This window comes from Ceratotherium simum, chromosome 39, assembly GCF_057802395.1.
Source record: "Ceratotherium simum simum isolate JZ-2026a chromosome 39, ASM5780239v1, whole genome shotgun sequence".
NCBI classification, from domain to species: domain Eukaryota; kingdom Metazoa; phylum Chordata; class Mammalia; order Perissodactyla; family Rhinocerotidae; genus Ceratotherium; species Ceratotherium simum.
The window spans coordinates 7,399,561-7,426,041 of NC_141938.1; the positions used below are offsets into that span (position 1 = coordinate 7,399,561).

The following is a 26,481-nucleotide window of genomic DNA, read 5'->3' on the forward strand; positions in this document are numbered from 1 at the left end:
TTTTTCCCGGAGGCCCCTCATTAAAAGCTCTGTGGGGATGTGTGGGCTTAGGAGGTTCAGATGACGAGATAGCTGAGTTTTCTCGCTTTTCCTTAGATGAAACGCTTGTGGTCAACATATAATTATATACACAAACATGCTCACCATTGACACCTAAGAAACTATCTTACCTTTACGTAAGGTTCAAAAATAACGCGAGCTGGGGCCGGCCCAGTGGCGCAAGCAGTTAAGTGGGCACGCTCTGCTGCAGGGGCCCAGGGTTGGCCGGTTCAGATCCCTGGCACACACCGACGCACCGCTTGGCAGGGCATGCTGTGGCGGCGTCTCATATAAAGTGGAGGAAGATGGGCACGGATGTTAGCCCAGGGCCAGTCTTCCTCAGCAAAAAGAGGAGGATTGGCAGATGTTAGCTCAGAGCTGATCTTCCTCACACAAAAAAGTAATAATAAAATAAATAAATAAATAAAAACCAAAGACAAGTCCAAATTCTCAGAAGCCACCTTCCTTTGCACAGGAAAAGCAGAAGAGGCCCCTGAGCCAACTTTCCCCCGGACTCACGGGAACACGACGGGGTCGCCAGGGCCGTGAGAACCGGAGCGCGCGGGGCCTGAGCAACGGGACTCGAGCAGCGGAAATTCTTCTCCTTCTGCAGAAAAGTCCCGAGGTTACTTCGGAGGCTTCTGAACAGGGGAGCCCAGGGGATGAAAACCCCCCGCACACGCGCCCTTCCCGCCCCGGCTCCGCGCGGGGACAGCGGCCGGGCGGACGCGAGCGGAGGGGCCCGGCCTCTCTAAGGAGGCCCCTCGGGGTCCCGGCCACACCTGTCCTTTACCGCCCTCCTGCCCCCCAGGGCGCTCCCTGCACGCGGGCCTCACCAGGGATGGGGACACCGCGAGAGGACCGACGTGATGGCTCCAAGATGCGCGGAGTCAACAGACAAAAAGACCGCGCGAACCAGTGACGCCATTTCCCCTTCCTGCCTCCGTAGGTAAAGGGCGGGGCTCCAGGACTCCGGCTGCCAATCATGTCCATCCATTTCAGGCAGAGAAATTGCAGTTCTCCCCGCGTGGGTGCGGATGCGACTTCGGGTCGGCACCGCGCGGGAGCTGGGGGCCGGAAACAGGCCCAGGGGGCGAGATTGTGGCTACAAGCAGGCTTGTGGGCGTGGCCACGGGATGAGGGCGGGGCCGATATCCGGGCGGCGGTGTTGGAGGCGGGACGAGGCCCCGCTGGGAGTTTAGACGTCCGAAGGGAGAGGCTGCAGGTGGGAACTCAGGCAGGCGGGTGCTCATCAAAGGGCTCTCCGCCCGCCTGTCCTCAGCTTCCTAGAGTCCTTACCCTGATTCTCCCGTAATAATATGCCTGCCAGTCCTTGAGATGGTCTGTCTCCTCCATTCAATCGATCCCCTCTTGAACCTTCTTTTCCCCTTATTTCTGTTTATTTACCTTGGACACCACGCTAAACTCTAATCATTGATTCCTTTGCGTTCTCAGTGTAATGCCATTTTTATGTAGCTTTTATGTTTTTCTACTTCAAATATGTATTTCTAGTTTTTATTTTTCCTGTCTTACCATACGGTCCAGGACCTCCCATACTAAATTGTGTAATAGCACTGATGCCAGGCTTCCTAACTCAGTAATGGTTCTACAGTTTCTCAGGTAGTCACGTTGACTGTGGGTTTCAGTGGGTGTCCTTTGTGGAGTTAATAAAGGTCTTTCTAAATCCTGATTTACTAGAACGTTTACTAGAAAAAATGTTCAGGTACATTATTAAATGTTTTATGCACCTGTCGAAGTGATAACCATTTTGCTTCATGAATGTTTCATCTGTTGCTGTACAAAATAGTTAATTTTTATGTAGCAAGAAAAGTCTTTTTGAAAGGACAATTTCCGGGCTTCCTGCCTTGCCTTAAAAGTTCTCTTCAAACTCTAGATTATTTTCACATTTCCTAGTTTTCTTCTATAATTTATTATTTTTGATGACATTTTAGTCTTTAATTCTCAAAGAATGTGTTTTGGTGTGTGATGTGGGGTAGTGGATTCAATTTCTTTTTTCCTCCAGAAAGATGGCCACTGGTTGTAGTATCATTTATTGATAAACTATCTGTGACCTACTGATTTGAAATTCCATGTTTATCAAACAATAAATTTTTAAATATACCTGTATCAATTTCTAGAATCTTCTGTGCAAGTAATATTTACTTATGCCCATATTATATTCTTTTAATTATAATAGTTCTATATTAAGTTTTAACCTTCAGAATTAAAAATATAATGGTTGTTAAAGTTTGTTTCATCTCACTACTCCAGGTGCTTCAGAGACATTACATTTGTTTTTTAATTTTCTTTTATTGATGTTTTAATGGTTTTTAACATTGTGAAATTTTGGGTTGTGCATTTTTGTTTGTCCATCACCACATATATGACTCCCTTCACCCCTTGTGCCCACCCCCCACCCCCACTGCCCCTGGTAACCACAGTACAGTTTTCTCTGTCCATGTATTGGTTTGTATTCCACATATGAGTGAGATCATACAGTGTTTGTCTTTCTCTTTCTGGCTTATTTCACTTAACATAATACGCTCCAGGCCCATCCATGTTGTTGCAAATGGGATGATTTTGTCTTTTTTTATGGCTGAGTAGTATTCCATTGTATATATATACCACATTTTCTTAATCCAATTGTCAGTCGAGGTACACTTAGGTTGCTTCCACTTGTTGGCTATGGTGAATAATGCTGCAATGAACATAGGGGTGCATAAGCCTCTTTGGATTGTTGATTTCAGGTTCGTTGGATAGATTCCCAGTAATAGGACGGCTGGGTCATAGAGCATCTCTATTTTTAAGTCTTTGAGGAATCTCCATACCGTTTTCCATAGAGGCTGCACCAGTTTGCATTTCCACCAGCTGTGTGTGAGGGTTCCTGTTTCTCCACATCCTCTCCAACATTTGTTGTTTTTTGTCTTGGTGATTATAGCCATTCTCATGGGCATGAGGTGGTATCTTAGTGTTGTTTTGATTTGCATTTCCCTGATGATTAGTGATGTTGAACATCTTTTCATGTGCCTATTGGCCATCTGTATATCTTCTTTGGAGAAGTGTCTGTTCATTTTCTCAGCCCATTTTTTGATCGGGTTGTTTGTTTTTTTGTTGTTCAGTTGTGTGAGTTCTTTATGTATTATGGAGATCAACACCTTGTCAGATGTATGTTTTGCAAATATTCTTTCCCAGCTCGTGTGTTCTGTTCATCTTGATTCTGGTTTCATTTGTCTTATAGAAGCTCTTTAATCTGATAAAGTCCCACTTGTTTATTTTTTCTTTAGTTTCCCTAGTCTGGGTAGGCATGTCATCCGAAAAGATTCCTTTATAGCCAATGTCAAATAGCGTGTTGCCTATATTTTCTTCTATGAGTTTTATAGTTTCAGGTCTCACCTTCAGGTCTTTGATCCATTTTGAGTTAATTTTTGTGAACGGCAATAGCAGATGGTCCACTTTCATTCTTTTGCATGTGGCTGTCCAGTTTTCCCAACACCATTTATTGAAGAGACTTTCCTTTCTCCATTGTATGTTCTTAGCACCTTTGTCGAAAATTAGCTGTCCGTATATGTGTGGTTTTATTTCTAGGCTTTCAATTCTGTTCCATTGATCTGTGTGTCTGTTTTTGTACCAGTACCATGCTGTTTTGATTACTATTGCTTTGTAGTATGTTTTGAAGTCAGAGATTGTGATGCCTCCTGCTTTGTTCTTTTTTCTTAGGATTTCTTTAGCTATTCGGGGTCTTTTGTTGCCCCACATAAATTTTAGTATTCTTTTTTCTATTTCTGTGAAGAATGTCATTGGGATTCTGATTGGGATTGCATTGAATCTGTAGATTGCTTTAGGTAATATAGACATTTTAACTATGTTTATTCTTCCAGTTCATGTGCATGGGATATCTTTCCATTTCTTTATGTCATCATGGATTTCTTTCAATAATGTCTTATAGTTCTCATTGTATAGGTCCTTCACCTCCTTGGCAAGATTTATTCCTAGGTATTTTATTCTTTTTGATGCAATTGTAAATGGTATTATCTTTTTGAGCTCTCTTTCTGTTAGTTCATTATTAGTATACAGAAATGCAACTGATTTTTGTGGATTGATTTTGTACCCTGCAACTTTGCTGTAGTTGTTGATTGTTTCTAATAGTTTGCCAACAGATTCTTTAGGGTTTTCTATATACTTCTTCGTTACCTATTTGGATTCCTTTTATTCCTTTTTCTTGCCTAATTGCTCTGGCCAAAACCTCCAGTACTATGTTGAACAGGAGTGGTGAGAGTGGGCAGCCCTGCCTCGTTCCTGTTCTCAGAGGAATGGCTTTCAGTCTTTCCCCGTTGAGTATGATGTTGGCTGTGGGTTTGTCATAAATAGCCTCTATTATGTTGAGATACTTTCCTTCTATTTCCATTTTGTTGAGAGTTTTTATCATAAATAGATGTTGTATCTTGTCAAATTCCTTCTCTGCATCTATTGAGATGATCATGTGGTTTTTATTCTTTGTTTTGTTGATGTGATGTATCACGTTGATTGATTTGCGGATGTTGAACCATCCCTGCGTCCCTGGTATAAATCCCACTTGATCATGGTATGTGATCTTTTTAATGTATTGTTGTATTCGGTTTGCCAATATTTTGTTGAGGATTTTTGCATCAATGTTCATCAGCGATATTGGCCTGTAATTTTCTTTCTTTGTATTGTCTTTGTCTGGCTTTAGTATCAGGGTGATGTTGGCCTCGTAGAATGATTTAGGAAGTGTTCCATCTTCCTCTATTTTTTGGAATAGTTTGAGAAGGATGGGTATTAAATCTTCTTTGAATGTTTGGTAAAATTCACCAGAGAAGCCATCTGGTCCTGGACTTTTATTTTTGGGGGGGTTTTTGATTACTATTTCAATCCCTTTACTTGTGATTGGTCTTCAGATTCTCCATTTCTTCTTGGTTCAGTTTTGGGAGGTTGTATGAGTCTAAGAATTTATCCATTTCTTCTAGATTGTCCAATTTGTTGGCATATAATTTCTCATAGTATTCTCTTATAATCCTCTGTATTTCCATGGTATCTGTTGTAATTTCTCCTCTTTCATTTCTAATTTTATTTACTTGAGCCTTTTCTCTTTTTTTCTTAGTAAGCCTGGCTAAGGGTTTGTTGATTTTGTTTATCTTCTCAAAGAACCAACTCTTTGTTTCATTAATCCTTTCTACTGTTTTTTTGGTCTCAATTTAATTTATTTCTGCTCTGATTTTTATTATTTCTCTCCTTCTGCTGACTTAGGGCTTTGTTTGTTCTTCTTTTTCTAGTTCTGTTAGGTGTAATTTAAGGTTGCCTATTTGAGCTTTTTCTTGTTTGTTAAGGTGGGCTTGTATCGCTATGAGTTTCCCTCTCAGGACTGCTTTTGCTGCATCCCATATGGTTTGATATGGCATATTATCATTTTCGTTTGTTTCCAGATAGTTTTTGATTTCTCCTTTAATTTCATCAATGATCCATTAGTTGTTCAGTAGCATGTTGTTTAATCTCCACATTTTTGTCACTTTCCCAGTTTTTTTTTTGTGGTTCATTTCCAGTTTCATAGCATTATGGTCTGAAAAGATGCTTGTTATGATTTCAATCTTCTTAAATTTATTGAGGCTTGCTTTGTTTCCCAACATATGGTCTATCCTAGAGATTGTTCCATGCGTGCTTGAGAAGAATGTGTAGTCAGCTGTTTTTGGATGGAGTGCTCTGTATATGTCTACTAGGTCTATCTCGTCCAGTTTTTCATTTAAGTCTACTATTTCTTTATTGACTTTTTGTCTGGATGATCTATCCATTGATGTAAGTGGGGTGTTAAGATCCCCTACTGTTATTGTGTTGTTGTTAATGTCTCCTTTTAGGTTTGTTAATAGTTGCTTTATGTACATTGGTGCTCCTATGTTGGGTGCATATATATTTATAAGTGATATGTCTTCTTGGTGGAGTGTCCCTTTTATCATTATATATTTCCCTTCTTTGTCTTTCTTAACCTGTTTTATCTTGAAGTCTACTTTGTCTGATATGAGTATGGTAACACCTGCTTTCTTTTGTTTGCCATTAGCTTGGAGTATTGTCTTCCATCCTTTCACTCTGAGCCTGTGCTTGTCTTTAGTGCTAAGATGTGTTTCCTGAAGGCAGCATATTGTTGGGTCTTGCTTTTTAATCCATCCTGCCACTCTGTATCTTTTGATTGGAGAGTTCAATCCATTTACATTTAGGGTAATTATTGATATATGAGGGCTTAATGTTGCTGTTTTGTCACTTATTTTCTGGTTCTTTTGCGTTTCCTTTGTTTCTTGTCCCATTTGTTTCGGACTGCCAATTCCGTTTGATTGTTCTGTCTTATGACTCTTCTAGTGTTCTCTTTGTTTATCATATGTGGTTTTGTTTTGATTATTTGTTTAGTGGTTACCTTGAGGTTTGGGTAAAAAATCTTGTGTATGAGATAGTCCATTATCTGAGAGAAATTAAATTTTTTAAACTCCTAATGATGTAGCTACTCATGATTTTCTCTTCTGTTTGTTTTCTGCAATAGCTATATTGACATAATTTGCATGCCATACAATTTACCCATCTAAAACTAAACCATTCAGTGTTTTTAGTATGTTCGCAGAATGGTGCAACCATCACAATTTACATCACTATAAAAATACCATTTGGCTATCATACCCCAACTTCCCTATTTCCTTATCATTTAAGCTGCCAGGAACCTACTTTCTGTCTCTATAGATTTGCGTTTTCTAGCTATTTCATGTAAATGAAATCATACAATACTTTCTAATTGGTGTGTAGTGGTATCTCATCATTGTTTATTTAGGTCCTCTGTAATTTTTTTCAGCAAAGTTTTGTAGTTTTCAGTATACAAGTCTTTTACCTCCTTGGTTAAATATATGCCTAGGTATTTTATTCTTTTTGATGCTATTGTAAATGGAGTTTTTATAATTTCCTTTTCAGATTGTTCATTGTTGTCTATAGAAACACGTTGATTTTGCTGTATTGGTATTGTACCCCGCAAACTTGCAGAATTTTAGTAGCTAGAGTAGTTTGTGTATGTGTGTGTATTAACCATACATCTTGCTTTTCTTTGGCTGCACAGTATTTCATTGCACAAGTGTTTCCTCATTTATCTCAGTAGTTCCCTAGTGACTAACAGGTGAGTTCTTGATATTCGTATATAACAACAGTGCTGCAATGAATAACCTTGTACATATAATATTTTCCGTGAATATGAGTGTACCTGAAGGGTAAATTATCTTTGGAATTTCTGAGTCAACTCTAAAATCAGAAACAGCATAGACGAGGACATTGAGGTATGACAACGACAAGGCATGTTAATAAAACCGCAAATAGTTTAGCATTATTTCATTAACATTAACAATTTTATTACTATTTCATAAGTGAAAACATTATTTTACTGCTCTTCTCCCATCTTATGATCTATTTCCTTGAAAACAGGCCCTCAATACAAAGGCTGTGTGCAGATGGTTTTTCTCGGGGGTGGGGGTGGGTAGCTGATCACAAGGAGCAGGAATACAGAACAATGGAAGTCAAACAGAGAAGGAAGGAAAGACACTGAAAGGAATCATTATCATTTTGATCCCTCTATGGTGACCCCTGCTCAATGCCACCAAACCTTTCTCAGGTGCTTTTATAAAATGTGTCTCAGAACTTTCCCCTGAGTAGATGAAAAGACAACAGATCATATCTTCTGTTGGCCTCGGGTGATCCCAGAGGGATTGACATCCCCACATCTCTGAGTTGCACATTTATGAATACAGAGCAGATTCCCTCAGATGTCCCATATTGTGGTATCAGAGAAGCTTCAGGTCAGGAAGCAGGAGGCCTATGACATGGGCCTGAGGCAGGTGCTGTCCAATTGCAGCTGTGCAAAGCTTTTCACAGCTTCCATTGAAATAATTAAAGACGACATGGCTGAAACAAAAAGATGGGGCAAGAAGATTTGAATTGGTGCCTCTCTTAGCTGGCTAGGGCTGCCATAACAAAGACTAGGTGACTTAATTAATTTTTTTTTTTTGTGAGGAAGATCAGCCCTGAGCTAACATCCGTGCTAATCCTCCTCTTTTTGCTGAAGAAGACCAGCTCTGAGCTAACATCTATTGCCAATCCTCCTCCTTCCCCCCCCAAAGCCCCAGAAGATAGTTGTATGTCGTAGTTGCACATCCTGCTAGTTGCTGTATGTGGGACGCGGCCTCAGCATGGCCAGAGAAGCGGTGCGTCAGTGCGTGCCCAGGATCCGAACCTGGGCCGCCAGCAGCGGAGCACGCGCACTTAACCACTAAGCCACGGGGCCGGCCCAAGACTAGATGACTTAAACCACAAACATTTATTTTCTCACCGTCCTGGAGGATGGAAGTCCAAGATCAAGTTACCAACAAGGTTGGTTTCCTCTGAGGCCTCTCTCCTTGGCTAACAGATGGCCGCCCTCTTGCTGCCACTTCACATTGTCATCTCTCTGTGCATGAATGCCACTGGTGCATGAATGCCATTGGTGTCTCTCTGTGTGACTTTATGTCCTCTTCTTATGAAAACGTAAGTCAGATTGGATTAGGGCACACCATAATGAGCCCATTTTAGCTTAATTACCCCCTTAAAGGCCCTTTCTCCACAAACAGTCACATTGCGAGGTACTGCAGGATTAGGGTTTCAACATATGAATTTTGGGGTCACGCAACTTGATCCATAACAGTGCCCAAGACGTATGTGATACACACTTCTGTAACTATTCCCTTTTATTTATCACTTGGGGGACATGCTATCTAAACCCTAGTCCTTGTTTGCTTTTCTATTCCATTATTTATACTACTATTAGATCTGGATTTTTGCTTTAAAGAGGCAAATTACCTAAATTTTACATCAGCAAAATGTATGTGAAAAAAAAGATATTCTGAAATTAACAGTTGGACTGATGGAAGAAACAAGGGGAAATCCACTATACAAATCTGACAGTTACAAGTGTTCAGTTTGTGTAGATGATGTTTACTATTAGGCAAAGACTGGGAGAAAGAGCAAATTGGAAACATGTCTGCACTTCCAAGTTCATTTCTAATTTTAGTATTAGCATTGCTGTTATCGATTTGGGCCTTGAAATATTTATTTCCTGATATCTAATAAATACTGGTATGAAGTTTGAAACAAAATAACAGCCCATTTTCATAGATATTACATTCTATTAGGAGAAAGAAAATAGACTAATGTATAAATAAATAGTGAAAATAAAAACTGTGATAAGTGCTAATTAAAAAAGTAAAGAATTAAGGAAACTGATGGTGCTCAAGGCAGGCCACCCCAAGATGCACCACTCTAGTATGTGGATTATTTCGAGCTGAAGACAATAAAGACTCAGAATACTCAGGAAGAACATTTGAGTTTCCCCTCCCAAACTGCCTAAAGAATTTAACATAGAAGACCTGTTTCAGGAAGGAGCCAATAACATATGATGGCTGTAATATAATGTAAATAGATGTTACAATAGGAAAGGCACCAACAAGCCCATTTTATCAAAATTTCTGTCTCTCCCTGGCCACATTCTCTATAGGTGGCCCTGAAAAGAGTTGTCAGACAATCATTTGCATTTCTGTCTCCATGTGAATTGTCTTCTTCCTCTCTGAAATCCCAAACCACTACCCCCCCAACACCTTCCAAGCCTTTAGCTACAATACTTAAGCAAGCAGCTTAGATAGAATGACGAACTGCTCATTTATGAGTTTCTCCCATGTATACATGTTATTAAACTTGGTATTATTTTCTCCTGCTAACCTGTCTTTTAATTATTTGGCCAGCCATAAGAACTTTAAGGGAGAGGGCGGAGGGGGATTCTCCCTCTTCCCCTACAAAACCTATTTTAACATAATGTTATTGTTACTTAACAATCTAGGACAATTGCATATGTGGATCTATTGATGTTGTCAGTTGTGTTTTTCTCTCTGATATAACATGTTTGGAAAGAAAGAAGGACGGAGAAAAGAAATGAAGGAAAAGACATTGAGTTTGCTCTTGGAAAGATTAGTTTGATGTGCGTATGAAATACCTCACTAATAATATCCCCTTGGCAGTGTTGTGTGTTGGTCTGGTGTTCTGCCTTAATCGCAGTAGCGGGAGAGAGAGTTGAGTTTACAGAGAAGCAGATCAGAAAGACAAGATTATGCTTGGCTGAGCCTTACTCATTATCCATCATTCTCAGATTAACTCTCACTTCCTAAGGAAAGTCCTTCACAACTTCTGACCCTCATGCACCACAAATAAACTCTCATGGGACACTGTACATGTTGTTGCAGGTCACAATCCAAATGGCTAACAGGGTGGACTATAGTGAACCCTGTGCTGTGTTGCCCACTTCTCCATCAGAATTAAGGGCTTATTCTTCCAATTGAAGGGAGTGCAGCCATCTGACAGCCCTGAGCCCTTATCCCTCATTCGAATTGCTTTAAGCTAAAGGAACCTGCCCCATTCAATGTCACATCACTCAGATCTCTTGCAGGCAAGCATAACTGACCAACAGCCATAAGTAAACACCGCTGTGTTTGCACTGAGTTTGCGCCTGGTCTACTCCCAGCCACTGACTGAGCACAGAGGGGTACCACTGCATGCTCATTGCCATGGTCACACAATGACATTGATGACAAGAATCAGTAAACCCTGCCAAGACAGTAATGACTCTTCTTGGCATGAGGGACGTGAAGTGACAGGCAGCAGAAGATCAGTGGGATTTTACCATGTCTCTGAAGGTGTTACCCCTTTAGGAGTAAATACCTCTAAACCTGCACAGACCAGAGGTTGGAGACCTGAAGCAGAAACTCCCCAAGAGACTCACTGGGAGTCTGGGGCCACATCTACTTTCAACTTTTGATTTCTGGATCCATGAATTCTATAACTGGAGATATAACACATCATGGTTGTCATTCGTTTGTAGTGTACACTGCATCCTGTGAATTATGTAGCCAGAATGTCCTGTGTCTTCAATTGCCTACGCTATATATGATCATTCTCTTTGAAATTAATCTTGTTCCCGTATCTTCCATTGAATTTTTTTTAAACTAACCATACTGCATATTCCCTTAAGGCTTTGTTTTAACTCTGTCCACCCTTTCCCTCACAAATTTTATAGGGGATTTATACTTGCCATCTGTGTTTGCTCAATACTCACTCTTCAACCCACTCTACCTGGATTATTTCTGTCCCTGCCCCTCTATTTAGACATGATAAATGGAGCTCTTCTTAGTATCAACAAAGGCCTCCACGTTGCCAGCAAATGCCAAGGGATATTTTCCATCCTCATTTGGTTAGTCCTTTCAACAAAACCAAAACTATTAACCACTTTAATTTTCATCAGAAAGGACCTCTCTGCCTCCATGATGTTGTGGACACCAAGTGATCTATAGAATCATGAAAGATTCTTCAAGGGAAGAACATCACAGAGAGTTGGTCCCTGGATTTGGTCCTTGTAGAAATTAAACTTTCCTTAGGGGACAACTTGTCACTTTTAAGTCAAACCAAAGAAAGAAGAATTTCTTCTTGGAACCAATATCTTCTTCTTCTTCCACTGTTGCCTACCCAGACACAACATTGGCTAAAAATTTTCCATTCTCTTATTTTTGTACCACAAGGGAGCTGAGTTATTTGGTAGGAAGAAAGTCAATAGAACAATTTATTTATTGAGCAGCTCTGATAATTCAACCCTTGAGATGATAATAGCATGTCCCTGTTGCCTTTTTCCTATAATTCTTTGACTTCTGCCTAGGTCAAAACCCAAATGTGCTTCCCTGAGTTAGACCTCAGAGAAGAAAAGCTTCAGTGATAACCATCAGAGAAGGTCATTGTATCCAGTGAGGGCTGGTGGAGTAAGAAGGTAAAAGAGGAGAGAAAGTGAGTACTGGGCTTTACCTTAAGAGTAATGAGACTGGGACAGTCCCATATTTATTTAGTTTGTGAAGTGAAGTCTCTGTACTTTGAAGGTACTCTAGTTTCTACCTAAACCAATCTTTTCCAGCTCAGGTTCTGTTTTCTTCACTGTGCTTTTGGAATCTAGGGCCTCTCTCCGATAAGAGTTATTTCCAAGAGTTTTCACCTCTTCTCTACTTTTTCCCATAATTGTAGGCTCCTGTTGATTTTCCTGTGTCCAATCATTCATTTTCTAACTATTCACTGGAGATCTATTATGCACAAGGTATTGTATACTTTATTCCTTATGTGACTGGATTTTTCTGTTATATTCTCTATTTTTGCAGCAGATTTACCTTACTGATAGCACTCAATAGTTCTGTATTGATTGTCATTTAGTGTCCACATTATCATCTATGATAAATAATATATTTATTTCTGATGTTCAGTACTCAGCCCAATTTCCTTTTCTCATCTTACCAATCTCTTTAAATGTTCAGGAGACTATTGAGTGATTGAAGTTGGAGTAGACTGCGATAGTGTGTTCACGAATTTAATAGAAATATTTTAATGTTGTAATGTAGACTATCCTTTAGGGTGTAGTGGTAAAACAACCATTCTTTATTGGGCTTAGAAATTGTCCTTAGTTTCCTCATTTAGCGAGAGGCTCTGTCCTGGCTGCTAGCTGCAGTAATGGCTGTTATATTTTCTCATTTGCATTTTCTATTGTGATTAGGGTTGTGATTTCTCTTCATTGACCTATTTTTATCATGAATTATGTTAACAAACATCACAGTATTAAACCAGCTTCCCATTCCTAGAATAGGTATTACTTATTCATGATGTATTATTCTCTTTTAAAAATAGACATGAATGGATTTGATTTAACTTTATTGTTATATTTTGTGTCTGCATTCAGGCATATGTGAGCTTGAAGATTTCTTTGTTGTGTCATAGTTGATGCTTTGGGTCTCAATCTTTATTATACATCTAACATTTGCATGTGTTGAGCACCTACTATGTGCCAGTCACCAGGTAAGTAAGTTGCTGGATAGACGATAGTGAGCAAAGACACTCATGTCCTCTAACTCACAAATAAACATAAAATTACCTACATGAGAGGCACATCAAGGAAAAGTACAGGATGCTGGACTTGTGGGCCTCCCCCACTCTGTCCTCCTGACCCTCACTCTCTGTTCTCCATCTCACTGGCCTCTGAAATTCCTTCCATTCCCAAGCTCACCAATCCACAGGGCAACTGTGAATTCTTTTTTATCAGTTCAAAATTCTGTCCCTTTCCTTATTTCCCCTGGTTAACAGTTATCCATCCTTCCTCTCATGACTCAAATATTCACATTTTAGAGCATCCTTTTCTACCCACCTCCCCAGACTAAATTGGTCCTCAATGATTTTTTTCTCTCTCTAATTAATTGCCTTCTCTAGGCATTAATAATGACAAATTTTTTCTATCATGGAGAATATAAATATTTATTTGCATCTTAATTTGCCTTTTAATTATTTAATGATAATTTCAATTATACAAACTTTGTATACTTTTTATCAAATCTATCATTTTTTACCATTAACTGCACCAATTGTTAATATAACATATCCCCACTTCTGAGCATGTACACATGAGCACACATTTCAAACATGTGTTGTATTTTATTTTAATGATTGTGTGAGTTTTTCCCCTCCTCTTATCTATGTAGCCTACATAATTTTTCCTCTTCTTTGAATAATCTAGCTGGCAGGCAGTGTCTGAAAGGAGGAGCCATAGGGATCTTCATTAATTAGTGCTGCATGGAGGTAACAGTCCTGTTGTGTTTATAATGATCAGAAGTCCATCCTGGGCTGCCCCAGTTATAGGAAATTTAATAAGTGTTAGCCATACAAGATAGATTTATTGTGATGTTAAGAACAGAAGCTGACATTTATCAAGTGTCAACTGTATGTCACAGGATTCACAAAAAAATTACATATATCATCTAATTTAGTTCACTCATCAAGCTTATAATGTAGGGAATATTTGTTACTCCTATTGTAGAGGTGAAGAATCTGCAGCTAAGAGAGATTAAACAACTTTCTCAAGGTCACACAGATAGTAAGTTAGAGGAGTAAAATTCTGTTTTTGAAAGTCTGACTCAAGATCCCATTTTCTAAATCAAAGCTCTGTACTGTAGTTTTGGAGAGTTACATGTCAAAAATAATTGTCATAAAAGGAACAGATTAATAATGATAATAATAGCTATCATTTATTGAGATCATCCTGTGCACAAAGGCATTTCTAAACCTCACAAAGAAGGTAATAACAGTAACCACATATTTAGAAATTAAAAAATTAAGGCACTTGAGTGGCAAGACTGGTGGCGTAGTGGTTGGGTTCATGCATCGGTTGGGATCCTGGGTGTGGACCCGCTCACGCTCCTCAAGCCATGCTGAGTCTGCATCCCAAATAGAGAAGCTGCAGCTCTACAACTATGATACACAACTATGTACTGGGGCTTTGGGAAGAAGCTAAAAAAAAGGAAGGTTGGCAACAGATGTTAGCTCAGGGCCAATCTTCCTCAAAAAAAAAAAAATAACAAGGGACTTGAATGTTAACTGTGACATCAATAAGAAGCATCAAGTCATAAAATTAAGGTTGTTTGTGATGAGAATCCACATCTTAATAACCATTATAGAGCTTTATGTTTATTTATTTTTTTTGTGAGGAAGACTCAGCCCTGAGCTAACATCTGATGCCAATCCTCCTCTTTTTTTTGCTGAGGAAGATTGGCCCTGGGCTAACATTCATGCCCACCATCCTCTACTTTATATGAGACGCCGCCACAGCATGGCTCAACAAGTGGTGTGTTGGTGCACGCCGGGGATCCGAACCTGGGAACCCCAGGCCACCAAAGTGGAGCATACGCACTTAACTGCTTGCGCCGGCCCCCCAATCCTCCTCTTTTTTGCTGAGGAAGATTGGCCCTGGGCTAAGTCTGTGCCCATCTTCCTCTACTTTATATGGGACGCTGCCACAGCATGGCTTGACAAGTGGTGCGTCGTCATGCCCGGGATCTGAACCTGCGAACCCTCAGGCCGCCAAAGCAGAGCACGTGAACTTTAACTGCTGCGCCACCAGGCCAGCCCCTATAGAGCTTTTTGAATGAAGGATGTATGGAGATTGTCAAAGAAAAAAACATGACATGTCTTCAATTACTTTGAAAGAGTCATATGATAGAAGAAATTGGATTATGACCATAGCCTCAAATATAATTAGAACCAGTGTGTAGGAGATAAAAAGAATTTTCTGCTAAATTTTAGTGTTTTTTTTTTTTAGCTCCAGGAATGGGTGTCTTTTTTTGAAGATTGGCCCTGAGCTAACATCCTTTGCCAATCTTCCTCTTTTTCTTTTTTGTCCCCAAAGCCCCAGGACATAGTTGTATATCCTCGTTGTAGGTCCTTCTAGATCTTCTATGTGAGATGCCACCTCAGCATTGCTTGATGAGCATTGAGTACATCCGCAGCCAGGATCCGAACCAGTGAACACTGGGCCACCAAAGCAGAACTCACGAACTTAACAGCTATGCCACTGGGCTGGCCCCTTTGCTAAATTTTAAAAAGGCTAAATAATTACATTTAAAATGGAAATGCAGGGCCAGCCCCGTGGCTTAGTGGTTAAGTGCGCGCAGTCAGCTACTGGCGGCCCGGGGTTCAGATCCTGGGCGCGCACCGACACACTGCTTGTCCGGCCATGCTGAGGCCACGTCCCACATACAGCAACTAGAAGGATGTGCAACTATGACATACAACTATCTGCTGGGGCTTGGGGGAAAAATAAATAAATAAAATTATTAAAAATAAAATAAAATAAAATAAAATGGAAATGCACTACCAGTTGACTAAGTGAGTCACTGTCATTATAAAGACTCAACACAGAGTGAAGTTTGTCCACCTAAAGGTGGAATCAAGATGTGGTGACTAGCTCAGGTGCCAGTTGGATGTTCATTGAACATTTCTTTTACCTCTTTACACACCAGCTGAATGGAAGCAGGAAACCACACAGAAATATCAGAATTCCTCCTCCTGGGTCTCTCAGAGGATCCTGAACTGCAGCCCCTGCTCTGTGGACTGTTCCCGTTAATGTACTGTTAATGGTCACTGTTCTTGGGAACCTGTTCGTTATCCTGGTCATTAGCTCTGACTCCCACCTCCACACCTCCACGTACTTCTTCCTCTCCAACTTGTCATTCATAGACGTCTGCTTCATCTCCACCACCATCCTGAAGATGTTAGTGAACATCCAGGCACAGAACAAAGACATTTCCTACAAAGAATGTCTCACTCAGGTATATTTTTTTATGATTTTTTTTCTGTAATGGACAGTTTCCTCCTGACTGTGATGGCCTATGACTGGTTTGTGGCCATATGCCATCTCCTGCACTACACAGTCATCATGAACCCACACCTGTGTGGCTTCCTGGTTCTGATGTCTTGTTTCATCATTTTTCTGGGTCTCCCTGCTTCATATTCTACCGATGGTGAGGCTGACCTTCTGTATAGCCACTGAAATTCCATGTTTCTTCTGTGAACTGGCTCAGGTTCTCAAGGTGGCCTGCTCTGACACTCTCATCAGTAACATCTCCTTGTATGTGGCCACTGCCCTGCTGGGTGTTTTTCCTTTCACTGAGATTCTTTTTTCTTACTCTCAGATGTCTCCTTCTTAATGAGGATGTCCTCTGCAGGAGGAAAATATGAAGCATTTTCCACCTGTGGGTCTCACCTCTCTATAGTCTCCTTGTACTATGGGGCAAGCTTGGGGGTCTACCTCAGTTCTCCTGTGACCCATTCTTCCCACAGAAGCTCGATCACTTCAGTGATGTACACCGTGGTCACTCCCATGCTGAACTCCTTCATCTAAAGCCAGAGGAACAAGGATGTGAAGGGGGCCCTGGGAAGGCTCCTCAGCCAAGCAGCCTCGTCTCGATGGTATTCCATTGGCCTCGGAACTAATTGCGCACTGTGGGCCCCAAAGGCAAATATTGTGAATTTAATCTTCTGTTTATTTTTCTCCCCCAGAGGACATGCTTGATTTCTTCAATTCCCAAAACACCCCTGATTTCACTTTCATTTGTTTGTATTAGTTTCTCCTCAATAACCTCCTCAGCAATTCCTTTTCGACTTTTCCTGCTTATGTGCTGTCCATGTTTGGTCTGCTTTCTGGTAGCCATTCTTAAGACTTCTAACTTTAGATTTAAAGCATTTATCATGTCAAGTGCTGGCGTGGTTTCCCCCAAAATTATCCTCTCAAATGTCGATGTTCTTCACCTTCATTTGGTTGTGTGCTTGTTTTCTCCGGGAGAAATGGAATGAAAATCATACAGTAGTCACAACAAAGTGCTTACCACATCATACCATGCTTGCTTCTTCACATGTATGATTTTATTTCATCTTTAAAATGTTTCTTTGAGATATTTTCTCTCATTCACCCCACTTTTCAAAAGAAGAGACTGAGTTTGAGTTGGACTATGACCTGGCCAGCTGACACTGACTTTGCTATCCTACCCTTCATAAGAACAATGATGTGATTTTCAACTTCAAAGTTAGGAATGTAGATTTGAAATCTGTTTTTTCCAGATGATTCATAGTAATATATCACCTAGAATAACTCTGAGATGTTGCTTCATTTTTTTGTGATACTTCTTTCCATTCTTCCTCCTATTCTTTCTTTCTTCCTTCCTTGGTTTATCCCTCCTTTCCTTCTTTCCTCCCTTCCATTCATCCTTCCTTCCTTTCTTTTTTCCTTCCCTCTTACTTTCCTTTCCTTGTTTTATTTGACCTTTATTTCCCATCATTGCAATTTTGAGGTGCACCCTCTAAGATCTTAAAGCATGTAGTAATGAATACAATAGAATCACAATTTTATTTTACAAAGTGTAATTTTTTTTCTGACACTCTCTGGAGGTACCATCAGGAATCATAGTTATACATGTGTGGAAGGTGTTCAGAACTTAGCTCACATTTCGAGAAAAATGTTGATAGACTTCAGTCTGCAGGGAAGGATGGAGTAGTAGATACTGTCACCACTCCCCCCACATTCCCTGGGATCCTCTCACCATCTCCATTGTGTGATTGCCAGTGGCCAACACCAGCTGGAACCTACTTTGCCCAATATGTGGTGTTACAAGTAACATGAAATTATGCCCCATTAGGGACGGCCCTGAGAGAGAGGTGTGGGATATGCCATGTCTTTTATCCTTTAACTAGGATAATTCTGAGGTTTTAATTTTGTACCATTTTCCAAAATTTTCCCACAGGATGAAAACTCTGCTCAACCACAATGGTAGCTGACCTAATGCAAGCTTTGTTGGATGTTTTTTCTTCCCTGTATCACTTCTCCTGTCTCCCATCCATGTTCCTTGCTTCTTCCAATAAAGTGCTTATACATGAAATCTTGGCTCAGTGTCTGCTGCTGTGGGAACCAAAACTACACAGGTGATGAAGACTGTGATGTATCAAAACAATACCATGAAAGGATTTAGGGACTTTAAGAGAGAAAAAAGAAACTAATTAATGGGGACATAGTAAGGACTGCAAAATTGCTCAAAAAATATAATTTATTAGAGGTGAAAGACTTATTCCATGTGGCTTCAAATCACTTTGATTCCATTATGTTTAATCCAATGTGCATTTTCTACTATGTACAAATTGAGGAGGGCGTCAGAGAGATGCAAATGATTGCACTACAGTGTGGTAAGTGTAATAATATTGGTGTGTAATAGATCCTGTGGAAAACAAAGGTAAGAGTTTTCAACTCACTTTAAGTAATTTCAGGAAAAAATCTTTGGACATTTATTTTTTAACATTTTTATTGAGGCATAATTTACATACATTAAATTCACCCATCGACAATGTAAATTCAATAATTTTAGTAAATTTATAGAGTTATGTAATCATTACCACAATCCAGTTTTAGAATATGTCTGTCACCTGACAAAGTACCCTTGTGTCCATTTACAGTTAATTCCCATACCCACTTCAGCCCTAGGAAATCACTCACCAGTTTCTGTCTCTATAAATTTGCCTTTTCTAGATATTTTATATGAATACAATCATGCTATATGTAATCCTTTGTGTCTGGCTTCTTCTACTTACCAGTGTTTTTGAGGCTCATCCATGTGGAAGTATCTATCAATATTTTGTTCCCTTTAATTGCAGAATAGTATTCTATTGTAAGTATACACCACATTTTGCTAATCTATTTACCAGCTGATGGATATCTGGTATTCCTGTTTTGGGTTATTATAAATAATGCTGCTATGAGCATTTGTGCATGTGTCTCCGTGTTTACATGCATTTTCATTTCTCTTGGATAGATAGATACCCTGGAGTGCAATTACTTGGCTATGTGTTAAATTTATGCATAACTATTTAAGAAACTGTGAAACTATTTTCCCAAATGGCTGCATCATTTTACATTCCCACCAGGAATGCATGAATGTTGCAGTTTTTCCACATCTCGGCCAACACTTGGTATTCAGGAAAAACTTCTAATAAGAGAATAAATTTGAATGTTGAAGAGTAAATAATGAGTAGAAATTTACCGAGAGAGGGGTTTAGGTAAATTAGGTGACATTCAAAAGTGAGGCATATCAGTAAGATATATGGAACTTATGGCTGAGATATTAGAAATAAGATGTGGCATGTACATGGAAGACAGACCATTGAAAGTCTAATTTTATATACTAAGGATGTTATAAGCAACTGAGCATCAGAGCATGCTCTAATCATATGTATGATATGAAGACTTTAGGATTGCCCTTAGTGGGAGACATTGAAGGCAGCAGGAACAGTTAAGAGTCTGTGGAAACAGTCCAGAGTGAGATGATGGAGACCTGATGTAAAACAGTAGCAACGAGATGAGTAGATTTTGGAAGAAAAATGTATTAGTTTCCTCTTGCTGCTGTAACAATTTACCCTAAGTCTAGTGGCTTAAAATGACACAAATTTATTATCTTATAATTCTGGAGTTCAGAAATCTAACGTGTCAGCAAGGATGCTTTTCTTCTGGAGGCTCTAGAGGAGAATCTATTTCTTTGTCTTTTCCAAATTCTAGAAGCCCCTTGCATTCATTGGCTCATGGCCCCTTCTTCTATCTTCAATGTCAACAGTATAGCATCTTACTTTCTCTAGCCCTCCTGTCTTCTTCTTATAAAAATGCTTGCGATTACACTGAGCTCACCCAGATTCAGGATTATCTTTCCATCTCAAGATCCTTAACTTAATCACATCTGCAAGAGCCTTTTCCCATCCAATGTTCACAGGTTCAAAAATCTTTGGGAGGCTATTATTTCACCTGCCACAATAGATGTGTATGAGTTAGAATTTGCCAACTAATTGATTATTAAGGCCTTGAGCTGAGAAGGTGGAGGGTCTCTTACAGCACTCCTTGCTGATTTTCATTTGGCATGATCATATCATGGTTCTAGCCCATGTAAAGATAAGTCTGCATTAGCTATGTCTGCTTTGGTGGCAAGGAACAGAAGAGAATTTCCTGATTCATCTGACTGTAGTTGAGCAGAGGCTCAGCTGGACACCGGACACGGTGGCTTAAACACAATGAAGATTTCCATTCAGATTATAAGCTTTATTTTCTCAGACTAGCAACTTGTACATGGAAAGAGACTCGAAAAACAGTAGCTCTCACATCTCACACCTCACATCTTCATTACTAAAGAGGAATTGGGGGCCGGCTTCGTGGCTTAACGGTTAAGCGTGCGTGCTCCAATGCTGGCAGCCTGGGTTCGGATCCCGGGCACGCACTGATGCGCCGCTTCTCTGGCCATGCTGAGGCCGCGTCCCACATACAGCAACTAGAAGGATGTGCAGCCATGACATACAACTATCTACTGGGGCTTTGGGGGGAAAAATAAATAAATAAAATCTTTAAAAAAAAAAAAAAAAAAAAAAAAAAAAAGAGGAATTGGATTTATTTTAGCTCCTTGTATGTGAAAAAAAATCTCAGAAAAGAACTCTAACTGACACAATTATGTCCTCTTCATACTCTCGACCAATTAACATTGTCAGGAGACAATATTACTGGCAGCCCCTTCAGAACGACATATGTATATTCAGTTTATCAAACCTATTTTTGCTGAGTATTTACTATGTGTCAGTCATTAGCGTAGGGTAAACTCCGAAGGATAAAGAGGATCAGGAGTGTGGGGAGGGCAGGTTGCCATTTTATAAAGGATCATCCTAATAAACCTCATTGAGAAAGTTACATTTGTGAAGATAGTTAATCACTTAGGGGAGTGCATATCTGGGGAAAGAGTGCCCCAAGCAGAGGGTAATGTTAATACAAAGACCCTGAGGTGGGAGGTGGCCTGGCTGGAGTGTGGCTGGAGCTGAGAGAGTGACAGGGAACACAGTAGAAGAGGAGAACAGATATCAGGGGCTGATCCTGTGAGGCTTTCTCTGCCATTGAAGGACTTTTGCTTTCATTTACTCTGAGTGATGTGGGAGGTCATTGCAGGGTTTTGAGCAGACACACAGCATGACTAGGATTTTAAAAAATCATTCTGGCTGTTGGGTTGAGAATGGATTGTAGGGTGTGAGGAAGCCTGCTTGGAGGTGACTGCAGCAAGCCAGGTGAGATATAGGCAGTTAGGACCCACGGGAGATAGAATTTTAAGGATTGAGAAGCAGTTAGTTTGGCTATATTTGGAAGGTAGAGCCAAGAGGATTTGTTGTCATTCAGGATATGGATGTGAGAGAAAAGTAGGAAACAAGAATGACTCCATGGTTTGGAGCCTAAAAAACTGAAAGAATGGTATTGCATTCATTGAGACAGGAAAGACTGTGGGTGGAGTGAATTTGGGAAGGAAAGATGACATCAGAAGTTCAGGTTTTGAAATGTCAAAATTGAGATAATTCAAATGGATAAATAATATATGATTCCACTTATATGAGATAACTAGAGGAGTCAAATTCATTGAGACAGAAAGTAGAGTGGTGGTTGCCAGGGACTGAGGGAGGGGGATGGGTGGTTAGTGTTTAATGTGGTCAGAGTTTCAGTTTGGGAAAATGAGAAAGTTATGGAAATGGACGGTGGTGATGGTTGCTCATCAATGTGAATGTACTTAATGCCAAGTAACAGAACTGTACACTTAAAAATGGTTAAAAAGGTACATTTTATGTTATATAAATTTAACCACAATAAATAAGATCAAGTAGCACCAAATAATGGAGAAACGTTGTAAGATTTCTTCCAGATAACATTTTCAATATTATTATAAAATAATAGACAATGGCTTGGATTTTTTTAGACAAAAATTTTAGCGCTAGTCCTCAACAGTCTTTATCAGGATTTCTAACCCATGACAATATTGACATTTTGGTTTGTACAATTATTTGTTGTGAGTGGTTGTCTTGTGTATGGTAAGATTTTTAACAGGTCTCTATTGTCTACTCACTAGATGCCAGCACTGAGTTGTGATAACCAGAGACGTCTCCAGACATTGCCAGCTGTCCCGTAGGGGGCAAAATCAGCCTGATTGAGAACCACTGGAGCAGGACAATTCCATGGGTGCCAGAGTTGATGGTGGGAGCTTTCACAGCATGGGAATAAAAGGAAGAGCAATATTTTAGGGAGAATAAAACATCAGTTGAATTTTGGAAAGGTTGAGGTGAGGGGTGAATCGAACACCCCATTGGTGCTATTATCTCAGACGTCAAAGTATTGGTCTGGTGATCATCAGTCTGCATGGGTGGCAGTACAAAACAAGTAATTGTGCAGAAAGGGAGAAGTTGGGAGACTTCTGTTGAGAGGGTTAGGAGTTAGAAAGAGAAGCTGATGCTGGGCTGAATCCTACCCATGATCTTTCAGTTCTCAGTTATAGGGCCCCACTGGATATATACTCTCATTGGACACAATACCATCCATCACAACATTAGCCACCATTGTAATTAAGTAATTATTCATGTGATTATTTTTTTAATGTCTGCCTCTTAAAACCTCAACCTGAACTTTGAATCCCATCTCTTCCTAACTTTTGGGGGAAATTATGCTATCCCTTATCCATTCTTTTTCTTGTATATTCCAATGTCTGCAGGCAATATTATCATGTCCAATGTCATAGGATTCTTCTACATTTCATATCTTTCAATGAAAATGAAACTCATTCATAGACCTATAATCCCCTTTGGGTATTGCTCCAAACTTTTGGAGAATTTGGTCTATACTTGCAGCTGCCATGTCCAGTCTGCTCACTCTCTCTTCTACCAACTTACCTGGAGTCTTTCTACCTCCATGACAAATTGCTCTCCCTGGGGTCTTCGGTAACGTTATGTCCCCAATAAATTCTGAGGGATATTTCCATTCTTCAAAATGCTTGACTTTTCAGTAGCAATGTCTCTAAAAGCTGCATTCTCCTTTTGTAAATAGGGACTTTCTTATCCATTTCATTTTTGTCACAATGGGATTCTGAGGGTAAAGTATTGGGCTCCTTGTGATATTAACACATCCATCAGGGAGAAGCTCCTAACTTTGAAAATAAACCTTGTGAAGGAGAGGCAAGAATTAGGGCATTGTAAGGGGATCAGAGAGGTTTCTTTGAAGGAAGGTAAACTTTTTTAATCTCTAGGAGAATGATCTTGTTGACTGCAGATGGTTGAATGCACCAGATAAGAAGGAATAATTAGAGGAAAGAAATCCCTCTCTGTCCACAGCTATCTTCAGGGAAACGGAAGCGGCAGAAAGTTTCTCTTCTAGCAATCTCCTTTTACCCCAAGGGAGCTTGAGTGCTTAAAGAGTAGAATAAAAATAGAAGAATTTATTTCACGAGACTCACTGAGAATTTGGCCCCCAAGGTGCTGGAAACTTTAAATAAGGTTTCAGTATCCCCAAGGTAAACCATTTTGGGCCTCCCAGAGATATGAGTAATGAATTCCCTGCCTGGAGCCTCTCCCTGTACTTTCTGGGGAAAAGTTACTGTAAAAGAAAGAACCAGGGCTACCAGGGGTTTCCATGATGCCATCTGAAAAAGCCAGTGTATCCTAGTAAATGCTGGGAGTGGGGGCTGGGGGGGGTGGTAGATGGATACAGTGGAGGGAAAACATTACAGCTGAGTACAAAGGAAACAAACAAGTGTCTCTAAGTGTCTCCAGACTAGCAGCATCAGTATCCCCTGGGAGCTCATTAGACATGCAAATTCTTATCCTTCACCCAAGATCTTCTAAACCAAAAACTCCAGAATCAGGCCCAGACATTTGTCTTTAATAAGCCATCCAGGTGGATCTTACACATGGCTAAAATTTGAAAACAATTGTCCTAGGGGATTTGTTAAAATGGATTAAGAAGGATCCACACAGGGCTGAATCTTCAGAGACCTGAGGGCTCTCCACCTCCAAAATCTTGTCTACTAATAATGATACATTTGTTTTTGACTTCATAAGATGTATGTCCCCTTTCTAGTTTCATCTTATGAGTTTGTTTGAATTATTAGAATAATATTAAATATATATGTTCATATCAGCAATGCCTGCATGTTCATTAATTGTCATTTCTTTTTTTATAATTATTTTATGAAGGTCATATTGGCTTATAACATTGTGTAAATTTCAAGTGTATATTACTATATATCAGTTTCTATATAGACTGCATCATGTTCATGACCAATAGTCTATTTTTTATCCATATCCATACATACATGCCCCTTTACCCCTTTGGAACTCCTTCCACCCTCTTCCTCTCCGGCAACCACTAATCTGTTCTCCTTATCCATGTATTTGTTTATCTTCCACATATGAGTGAAATCATATGGTATTTGCCTTTCTCTATCTGGCTTATTTTGCTTAGCATAATACCCTCAGAGTCCAAACATGTTGTCACAAGTGGCACGATTTTGTCTTTTATATGGCTGAGTAGTATTCCATTGTGTGTGTATATATGTGTGTATATATGTGTGTGTGTATATATATATATATATATACACTTCTGCAAAAAAAAAAAAAAGGCTTCTGCAGGCAAAGGAAACCATCAACAAAACAAAAAAGACAACCTATCAACTGGGAGAAAATATTTGCAAATCATATATCCGAACTAGGGATTAATTTCCAAAATAGATAGAGAACTCATACAATATATATATATATATATATATATATATATATATGCACACACACACATATATTACCACATCTTCCTTATTCATTCATCCATATTGGTCAGCACTTGGGTTGCTTCCACATCTTGGCTATTGTGAATAATGCTGTGATGAACATAGGGATGCATAAATCTATTTGAATTGTTGATTTCGTGTTCTTTGGATAAATACCCAGTGATAGGTTGCCTGGATCATATGGTATTTCTATTTTTAACTTTTTGAGATATCTCCATACTGTTTTCCATAGTGGCTGCACCAGTTTGTGTTTCCACTAACATTTTATGAGGATTCCATTTTCTCCATATTCTTTCCAACATTTTTTACTTCTTGTCTTGCTAATTATAGCCATTCTGACTGGTGTAAAGTGGTATCTCATTGAAATTTTGATTTGCATTTCCCTAATAATTAGTGATGTTGAACATCTTTTCATATGCCTGTTGGCTATCTGTATACCTTCTTTGGAAAAATGTCTGTTTATATCCTCTGCCCATTTTCTGATTGGGTTGTTCATTTTTTTGTTGGTGAGTTGTATGAGTTCTCTATCTATTTTGGAAATTAATCCCTAGTTCGGATATATGATTTGCAAATATTTTCTCCCAGTTGATAGGTTGTCTTTCTTGTTTTGTTGATGGTTTCCTTTGCCTGCAGAAACCTTTTTTTTTTTTTTTGCAGAAGCCTTTTAATCTGATATAGTCCCACTTGTTTATTTTTTCTTTTGTTTCCCTAGCCTGAGTAGACATGGTATTCAAACAGATACTGCTAAGATCGGTGTCAAAGTGTGTACTGCCTATATTTTGTTCCTGTAGTTTTATGGTTTCAGGGCTTACATTTAAGTCCTTAATTCATTTTGAGTTAATTTTTGTGTATGGTGTGAGATAATGGTCTACTTTTATTCTTTTGCGTGTGGCTGTCCAGTTTTCCCAGCACCATTTATTGGAGAGATTTTCCTTTCTCCATTGTATGTTCTTAGCTCCTTTGTTGAAGGTCAGCTGTCTGTAGATGTGTGGTTTTATTTCTGGGCTTTCAATTCTGTTCCATTCATCTATGTGTCTGTTTTTGTACCAGTACCATGCTCTTTTAATTATTACAGCTTTGTAGTATATTTTGAAGTCAGAGATTGTGATGCCTTCAGCTTTGTTCTTTTTTTGTCAGGTTTGCTTTAGCTATTTGGGTCTTTTGTTGCCCCATATGAATTTTAGTGTTCTTTGTTCTATTTCCGTGAAGAATTTCATTGGGATTCTGATTGAGATTGCATTGTATCTGTAGATTGCTTTAGGTAGTATGGACGTTTTAAACTATGTTTATTCTTCCAATCCATGTGCATGGGATGTCTTTCCATTTCTTTATATCATCACCAATTTCTTTCAATAATGTCTAATAGTTTTCA

At 39.5% G+C, this 26,481-nt stretch overlaps 1 protein-coding gene and 1 long non-coding RNA gene across 8 annotated transcripts in view; one reads left to right on the forward strand and one right to left on the reverse strand.

The window, feature by feature from the left end:
- LOC101399703 (uncharacterized) overlaps positions 1-925 on the reverse strand; it is a 31,540-nt gene extending 30,615 nt beyond the window's left edge. For 4 of the 7 annotated variants that reach the window (XR_015550205.1, XM_087425533.1, XM_087425531.1 and 1 more), the window contains exons 1-2: positions 559-600; positions 171-373 (exon numbers count right to left, since the gene is read on the reverse strand). The gene's annotated coding sequence lies outside the window, so the exon portion shown is untranslated. The other 3 variants (XM_087425536.1, XM_087425535.1, XM_014796925.2) reach the window with 3 other exon arrangements.
- LOC101398916 (uncharacterized) overlaps positions 1-26,481 on the forward strand; it is a 148,046-nt gene that overhangs the window by 57,304 nt on the left and 64,261 nt on the right. The gene's annotated exons all lie outside the window — the stretch shown is intronic.